The sequence below is a fragment of the Neophocaena asiaeorientalis genome, unplaced genomic scaffold (genome assembly GCF_003031525.2).
Source record: "Neophocaena asiaeorientalis asiaeorientalis breed wild unplaced genomic scaffold, Neophocaena_asiaeorientalis_V1.1 scaffold7, whole genome shotgun sequence".
Lineage (NCBI taxonomy): Eukaryota > Metazoa > Chordata > Mammalia > Artiodactyla > Phocoenidae > Neophocaena > Neophocaena asiaeorientalis.
The window spans coordinates 636,067-645,492 of NW_020185337.1; positions in this window are offsets into that span (position 1 = coordinate 636,067).

Sequence of the window (9,426 nt, forward strand, 5' to 3'; positions counted from 1 at the left end):
TTCCTGTCCTCCCAAATTTGTATGCTGAAACCCTAATCCCCAATGTGATGGCATTAGGAGGGGGGCTTTCAGAGGTGATTAGGCCTTGAGGGCAGAGCCCTCATGAATGGACTAGTGCCCTTTTAAAAAAGTCTCCACAGAGCTCCCTGGTCCCTTCCACCATGTGAGGATACAATGAGAAGTCTGTGCTCCAACAGCAAAGAAAACCATAAGCAAAATGAAAAGCCAACCCACAGAAAGGGAGAAAATATTTGCAAATGATGTGACCAACAAGGGATTAATCTCCAAAGTTTACAAACAGCTCATACGGCTCAATATCAAAAAAAACCCAACCCAATCAAAAAAATGGGCAGAAGACCTAAATAGACATTTCTCCAGAGAAGACACACAAATGGCCAAGAGGCACATGAAAAGGTGCTCAGCATTGCTAATTATTAGAGAAATGCATATCAAAACTACAATGAGATATCACCTCACACCAGTCAGAATGGCCATGATCAAAAAATCTACAGACGATAAATGTTGGAGAGGGTGTGGAGAAAAGGGAACCCTACTACACTGTTGGTGGGAATGCTAATTGGTACAGCTACTGTGGAGAACAGTATGGAGGATCCTTAAAAAACTAAAAATAGAGCTACTATATGATCCAGCAATCCCACTCCTAGGCATGTATCTGGAGAAAAACATAGTTCAAAAGGATACATGCACCCCAATGTTCCTTGCAGAGCTGTTTACAATAGCCAAGACATGGAAGCAACCTAAATGTCCATCGACAGATGAATGGATAAAGAAGATGTGGTACATATATACAATGGAGTATTACTCAGCCATTAAAAAGAATGAAACAATGCCATTTGCAATGATGTGGATGGACTTGAAGATTATCATCCTAAGTGAAGTAAATCAGACAGAGAAAGGCAAATATCATATATTTATATATGCGGAATCTTTAAAAAAATGATACAAACAAACTTATTTACAAAACAGAAACAGACTCACAGACTTAGAGAATGAACTTATGGTTACCAGGGGGAAGGGAAGGGGGGCTGGAGAGATTGGGAGTTTGGGATTGACATGTACACACTACTATATTTAAAATAGATAACCAAGAAGGAACTACTGTATAGCATAGGGAACTCTGCTAAATATTCTGTAATAACCTAAATGGGGAAAGAATTTGAAAAAGAATAGATATATGTATATGTATAACTGAATCACTTTACTGTGTACCTGAAACTAACACAACATTGTTAATCAACTGTGCTCCAATATAAAAAAGAAAAAAACGAAATGACCTTCCTGAAAACATGTTTTCGTAAGTGAATTGTTACTACCCCGCCCTCCCTCAAATTGTATCAGGACACTTATGTGAGAGAGTAACCACTGTAAAACCATTGTTGATGTATATGTATAACTTAACCACTTTGCTATACACCTGAAACTAACACAACATTGTTAATCAACTATGCTCCAACATAAAAAAAAAAAGTCTGTTCTCCAGAAGAGAGTCCTCACTCAACCACACTGGCACCTGATCTTGAACATCTAGCTTCCAGAATTGTGAGATATAAATTTCTGCTGTTTATAAACTACCCAGTCTGTGGTATTTTGTTATAGGAGCCCCAACAGACTAAGACACCTGTCCGAACTGGACTGAACACTTTCCTCTAGGATTAGAGTCAAAATACTTGACAATTCATACAACATGGGCCAACAAGTCAGAATAGTTCTGGTAATGATTTAAGATCAGCATGCAATGATTTATATCAGCCCTGAATTTCATTGGGTAAAAGACTATTAGAATTAATTGGGCTAGGAAGAAAGATGATTGGAAAGTGACACAAAAAGCAATATTATTGAACTGAACTGAACTTGAATTGCTCCTTTCCAAGGATGTGTAGTTTCCTAGGTGGGCAGTTCTCATGCCCTGAAGTCATCTTCATTCTTGAAGATCTCAGAGAGAATAGTTTGACTTTTAAATCCCTGCCCTCAATGGAAACCATGAGCTGGGATTATCTACCAGCCCAACTTTGAGTATTGTTTGGATATATTAAGAACTAATTCCCTCTTCTTAAGATCTGGGGCAGAGGATGCAATACTCAGAGCTTTTAACAATGGAAGCAAAATTCCCATCTGATAAAAACTACCCCCTATACTTTTTGTCTCCTTCCCTCTCCAGCAGTAACCCCTATCAAGAAATAGGAATGTATCACTCCCATGCAAGATTTTATACTTCTGCAGCAAATATGACAAAACGTTCCCACCTCATAATATGAGGGTGGTGACTACGTGAAAACCTGATTAGTTTTTGGTGTGCTTGAAATATTTTATGAAACATTTATAAACTTTGAAATACGTTATGCTTTATAATATTATAATTAAATATATAACAATATTTTTTAAAGTGCAGTCAAAAACTCTAAGTGATTTTCACAGTAGCAAAAAATAAAATGAACTCAATGGGCTACCTGACTTGTTATGATTAGTTTTGTATGATGTCACTGTTTACAAGGTTAAGGGAATCTAATTACTTTAATTTTTTCACATATTTCTTACTTTCAAAAACTGTTAATGATGTCTGTCTTTCTGAACAGTTTCCATCAACCTATGGATGACATAATGCCCCAATAAGGGTCTACTGCGAGGTACAACACCAAGTTTCCTCACAAGTACCATATTCTACTCTTTCCTTTCTAATCTCGCTCATGCCAGGTCATTTGATTTAAGTAACACTAGGAATACAGTGTTATTTTCTTTCTGCTGGCTTTCCTTGATTATTCTTCGGGTCCATCTGTCTAAATACGGGGGTTTCACCTATCTTGATTGAATTGCATTTTTTCAACTTCTTAAGGAAGTTAAATCTTACAATGTCAACATTATTTCTTAATAAAGCAATGAACTTGTTATAGAAGTAAACAGAAGGCCTGAACTCCTGAGAAAAATATTGGAAATCTCACATAATAGTTGGTTAAAAACTAGGAATGACCACTATGGCTTTGTCAAAAGCTTATCACATCTAATTGACCTAACATTCCCTTCTGATTTAATGAAACCTGAAAATAAAAACATCAGTTAAAATCTAACTCAAGAATAATGGGTTCATCTTCATGACACACTCAGGATACAGGGAGAAAAGTGATCTGGACTTGGCCACGGTGAACTATGTGCAAAGGTAATTGAGGAATGTGGTTTACCAGTTCTCACCATCCCCCACTCCCCAAATAAACCAAAGTTAGTGCCTTAAGATAATACAATAATAAACCAACAGATACTTTTAGAGCCTGAAAGTGGTAAAGTACTTCCCGAATACTGATTCAGGGGAAGAATCTAGAGGTCATGAAAAATCAACATATAGTCTGAGGGTTGTGGAGAGAGAGTCCTCACTCAGCAGCAGTTACCAGCCCCATGGTTCCAATGATTATGTGATTGTGAAGCCCCACCCTGCTTTATCACTACCTGACACTTCCTTTCTTCAGTCTCTTACTTTGTGCTTCTCATCCCTCCCTCTCACCTACCGCAAATCAGCAGCTGCCAGCAATAACTTAAACCTTGAAAAGTGCGCAGCCTGGGGGCAACTGCTTCTTGTTCTATACTCCAGGGCAGTGGTTCTCAGAGTAGTCCCTAGAGCAGCAGCATCAACATCCACCTGGGAACTTGTTAGAATTACAGATTCTTAGGTCTCACGCCATGCCTACTGAATGGGAAACTCTAAGAGTGGAGCCAAGTGAGCTTTGAAAAGGCTCTCCAAGTGATTCAGACGCACAATAAAATTTGAGAATCACTGCTCCGGGGAAGAGGATTCTTAGAAGTCTGAAGTGCTTGAAGACCTCAGGCAAAGTTCTGATTCTTACGGGATCTCAAAACCCCTCTGAATTGGAGGCAAGATCTTGAATCCTCAAATGAATCAGTCTCGATTTTCTATAACACATCTCTGGAGGTAGATATCTAACACTTTTGGAGAGCACTTACCAGGTCCAGGTACTGTGTTAAGTACATATCCTGTTGTGGTGTCAACTGTCTCATGTTACAAGTGAGGAAACCTAAATTTAGAAAGATTAAGTAATTTGCCCTGGGTCATATGGTTAGTAGGTGATGGAGCGAGGATTCAAAGCCATGCAAGCTGATTTTACTGTACTGTTTGATTTCCTGGTTCTGTGAAAAGGGGTAGTGAAATACAGCTCTAGGCTGAAAGTTACTGATTAGACTCATTCAAGGAGATTGAGCCTTGGGGCTTCTTCTTTACCTTGGGCTTTTTGAATTATCTGTAGAAGCTAGTGTTTGCTTGAATTTCTCAGTGAGTATACTTGCTATGATTAATAATCTTGATTTAGCTATTGGATCCATAGTTTGTTAAAGTATTAGTAATTGTATTCTAGTATTTTAATCATATAGTGCAGTGGAAATAACATAGAATGGGTAAAAAATATGTGTATATGATATTGCATTTTGTTCCTTGGCAATTTTTATTGGATTACAATAATAATATTTTTTTTACAAATAAAGGTAATTTAAAAATATATATTTTCAAACAAAGCTTCAGTTCATGTCATATTCAAATTGGAAATAAAAGCAATGTAATTTATAAATGAATAGGGTAATAGTATATATTGAATTGATGTAGTTATAAAAATAATTTTCCTGGAATTTTTTCTTTTGAGATATATAATTATTGTGAAAATACGTGCTTTTGTGTTAAATCAAAACAACAACATAAAAGTTACATGTATAAGTGTATTAGAAGAATCCCAAGACTTTACTTAGGTGCTTACTTGGTTCTTTATACAAGCAAGCAATCCGTACTGTCATATATTGGCATTGTAAGTCTACTTAGCTTCTACTTAAAGGACATTCATAGTGAAGGTCATTAAAAAGCTTTTTTTTTTTTTAAAGTAATGAACTAGTTTAAATTTCTACTTGTTTTGATAAAATATTAAAGTCTAGCTATAATTTGCACTAAGCACTTCCAAATAGATTGTGGTTTAAATATTAATAATTGATGTGGCCTATACCTTCCATATAGAAGGTGTTGATACATGTTTCATTTTTACATATGGATATTTAATGTCAAAAATGTATGCACTAAGAAAACCATATAATGCTCTGTGAAAAAATATCAACCCCAAAAGATTTGCATCTGACAGGGGTTTGTGCTGGGAAAGAAGAAAGGATATCTACCTCAATTTTTATGAAAATTTCACATGTCTGTTGAAAAAAGTCCTACCAAGCAGTTAAAAAGGCTTCATATTGAAAGAGCTAGTAGATCGGTGCCCCCCCAAGGATTAGGAAAATAAAACAAATGCAATATAATAAAAATATCATTTGATCTAAGAATGCATTCATTCCCCACCACGCCAGCTAGATGAAGTGGGAAATACTCAGTTGCCTTAGTTGGGACAAACTCAAAATTTGGATTAGGTCCTCAAAATGAGCAGATGACCTCTGGATAGGATGATTCAGTAGGCTGCTTTAATAATATACCATTACTTCTCTCAGAACAAAAATCACTCAGTTTGGGGAGACTGCAGATGAAAAGGAAATTTGACACTTGCAGAGATTAGTTTTAGTTTGCTTTGTAATGCATTACCCACAGCAAATTTACCTCTATCTTTAGGAATAAGGATGACATCTGTCATGAAGCCTCTTACATTTTTTCTGTCTGCTATTTCCAGTGTCATATATCTGACATGTGATAACCCCCTTTATAAACTCTAATGTTAGGGAGAAGATTTTATTCCTTTTGGGTGCCCACATGGCTATTCCTGACCTACTTGCAAATATATGACAAGATCCAGTGCACATTATCTTATTCTGAGGTTTCTGTTTCTGACATTGAACACACCTTTCAAGAATAAATTAACCTTTATTATGTGTGCCTAGGCATCAGTAAATGAAAACTTAAGAATTCACTTGCCCTCATTTTATGTGGATACCTTTTTGCCTGCCTTTGATGCATTGTTAACATTTTACGTCACAAGAAAATATCTTTTTTGTTTTTGCTTTCAGAGCTAAACATTTAAATCCTGAAGCATTTTGTTTCTTTGCAATCATCTTTGTTAGAATTTTTTTAAAAAGTGTTGATCAGAATGTTGTCTTAGTTGTTACTGACAGCTGTTAAAATGCTGCTAAAAATATAGCGCCAACTACTGAAAAGATAACTGCTCCTGTGAAGTCCTAATGAGAAATTCTAATTGAGTTTTTCATCAAGTTCGACAAAGACTCTTATTTCCCACACCTGACCCACTGGATTGTTTCACTTTTCTGTGGTTGTTATTGCACATAATATCAGAGAAACAGCCTTGATGCATAATTCTAATGAGCTCACAAACCATGCAGTTATTTATGTAAGATTAGCACAGTTATTTAAAGGTGATGAATTTCCTGCACCAAACCAAGAAAAACAGAAGGAAAGAATAATTGCAAATATCTTTATTTTTATTAAAATACACGGCTCTGAGTTCCTACCCCTCCCCCCTTTTCAACTACTGTACATTATTTCTAAATTTAGAACATCAGTGTAGGCACAGTGAAATCTGATTTGCTTCTAATAATATGGCATACTAATTGTGATGCATGTGCTGTTTGGTGCTCTGTCATCTCAAAATCTGGTCATAGGAATGTATGAGGTTTGTGTGTTTTCTGTTTAAAATGACTACCAATGAAATTAAGGTAGACAGATGAATAAATAGTTTGGTAAACAAATATGGAAATTAATGAGTAAGCAAAGCTAATAAAATATTCCAAGTAGTCCAGAAAATTCAATTTGGTCTATTTTGGATATTAACTAAAACTCTGATATGTTTTGTATTTCTCTTCTGGTCCACAATTTCTTATTTTCTTGCAATGTTTATAAACTGTAACATGTGTGTTTTGCAATAAACAAAGAAGTTCTATCTTATATTATTCTCCTATTCATCTTTTCTCTCCAACACCCCGCTCCTTTCTCTCTCTGTCTTTCTCAACTCTTTCTAACAGCTGGTAACAGACAGAGAAAAAAAAAAAAAAAAAAGCTTAGCTTTTTAGAAAGAAAAAAAAAGTGCCAGCATGACTAGGCTTATTAATGAAGTTAACTACGACCAAATGCTTAGTCTTTAACTTCTTAAAATTATTGAATACAATTAAATTATATGATACTTAATGGGCTTTACTTTCCTATCAGTAAATAAAGGTATAAAGGAGTGGTATTTAATACATTTCAAAATATATTCAATTTGGGGGGGTTGCTTAAAATTTCTCGGCTTAAACAACTCCATGCCTTTTTTTTCTCCCCCCAGTGTCAGCTGTTTGAAGAAGTGGGATTTGGATCAGAGAACTAAGGGGTGGTTCTGCTAAAGCTGAAATAAAGAGCAAGGGAGGATTTTTTCCAACACAAACTTAGATGATATTAAGCTTTGTATCTGAAGTTATATAATAGAGGATGTGACGTCACACATGTAAATTGCAAACGCAGAGTCGTGCACTTTATGGTAGCAAACCTCAGGGAGTTTGACACTAATGGGATGAGGGAGGGAGGTGTCCTGAGGTACAGCGACTGTGCAAGGAGGGTGAACAATTGTCAAAAGGGACGGATCTTATGCTGCTTCAAGCTTTGAGACTATTTGGCAGATGTAAATAGTCTCCAACGATTTGGAGATGAAATTAAGGTCCATTTCTGTGCTTTTCCTTTCTTAATTTTTATTTTTCTTAAAAACACATTTCTACCTTTTGCAAAGAAAAAATACATCTAACAGGATGAAAAGAACAAAGTTTGTTAAGAGCTTAAAAAACAGCAAATAATGACATTTCTAGGCATACATTTTTAAAGTTGATAGGGCTCTTTATTAATGAGCATTGGAAAGAAGAATATTCTAAACAACCAGAAAAACCTGCATCTCCATCTTTGATGGAGTCTCTCAGAGACACTACTTGTGGGGTGATTCCCAGCAAAACCAGTGCCACCTTTTCTTCAGATGAGGGAGCCACAGATCTTATCTTGGAGCTGTTTTCCTTTTAGGGTGGCACAAGACCACCTCTTGCAGCCAGCAAAAGTAAATGAAGAGAAGACGGAAACTTTATCGTTCAAAAGTTTGGGCAAATACCCAAATACTCAGATTTCCAAAAATAAAATTTTGCCTGTTAGTAATGGCAAGATCCCCTAACATCTCTGTCGAAGGATAAAAGAAACTGATATACATGGGCATATGGACCTCCCCACGAGCTATTTTGGTGTGAAAAAGTTTCAAAAGAATATATATAAATGCTTAAAAACTCAATCTTAGTTTTATAATATGAAACTGTTTTAAAGCATGGAAGATTAAAATTTGAAATTGGACAAGAGAAAAACGCAGGAAGAAAACTTCTAGATTTCTAAAATATTGCAGTTATAACCCCGCTTTACAACAGAGTCTGATCCCTGACAAGATGTTTGTAATAGAAATTACTGATTAAAATAGTGATGGAGTACCTAGGTAAAAAAAGTTTAAGGACAATCGTTTTGTAAAGGGGAAAAGAATAATCAAATGCCTAATTTATCGATTTTGTAAACTGAATTTACATTACAAAAGTTACCTTAAAGGAGGGTTCTTTTCCCCTAACATTTCATTATGAAAAATTTCAAACATACAAAAAACCACCACCTAGATTCTACTACTAGTATTGTACCATATACATGCTTTAATCACATAACTGTTCATCCTTCTGTCCATTATATCAATCCATCAGTGTCAATCCATCCTATTTTTGATGCAGTTCAAAATTCAGTTTTTGCAGTCAATACACTTCTACATGGTGGTGCTTTTTAAAGTTCATTGAATATTTATTGTTAATTTTTTAAATGTATCATTTAATTATTGTTTTCTTGATTTCACCTAAAACATAATACCTTAAGAACTTCACCTTCCCTACCCATAAGGAAACAGGCAAAATGTTCTTTTGCTACAGGCCAGATGCCACCTTGAGCCATGCAAGAACAGGGTAGTGCCAGCACTGTGTGGGTGACGACGCAATGGACAGCTCGGGACTCGGACAGTGGGATTGTGGTTGAAGAGACGTAGTGATTGTGTTAGCAGTGCAGCTCCGTGTTTAACACAGTGGGAAGGGATTAACAACTTTCACAGCTATTTAGGAAGAAAACGGGAAAGAACCCAGCAAAGGGCAGGGGGAAGGGGTCAATAAAGCCTGTAGGAAAAGGAGTGTGTAGCCGGGAAAGGGGCGTATGTTGTCAGTTCCCGGGGTTTAATTGAGTCCTAAAGGACCAGAAGCAGGGGAGCCTGGAAGTGGTAGTGATATTCACAATGCATGCCCCCGCCCACCCCAAATCTTCTGCTAAGGGTAAGTGTAACGGTGCGGTAGAAGAGTCTGGGGCGGAAGCGTATTTCTCCCACACGTGAGTGCTCGTGAACACGAACACACACACACACATTTGCTCTCATGAGGCTGAGCTGTGTGGCG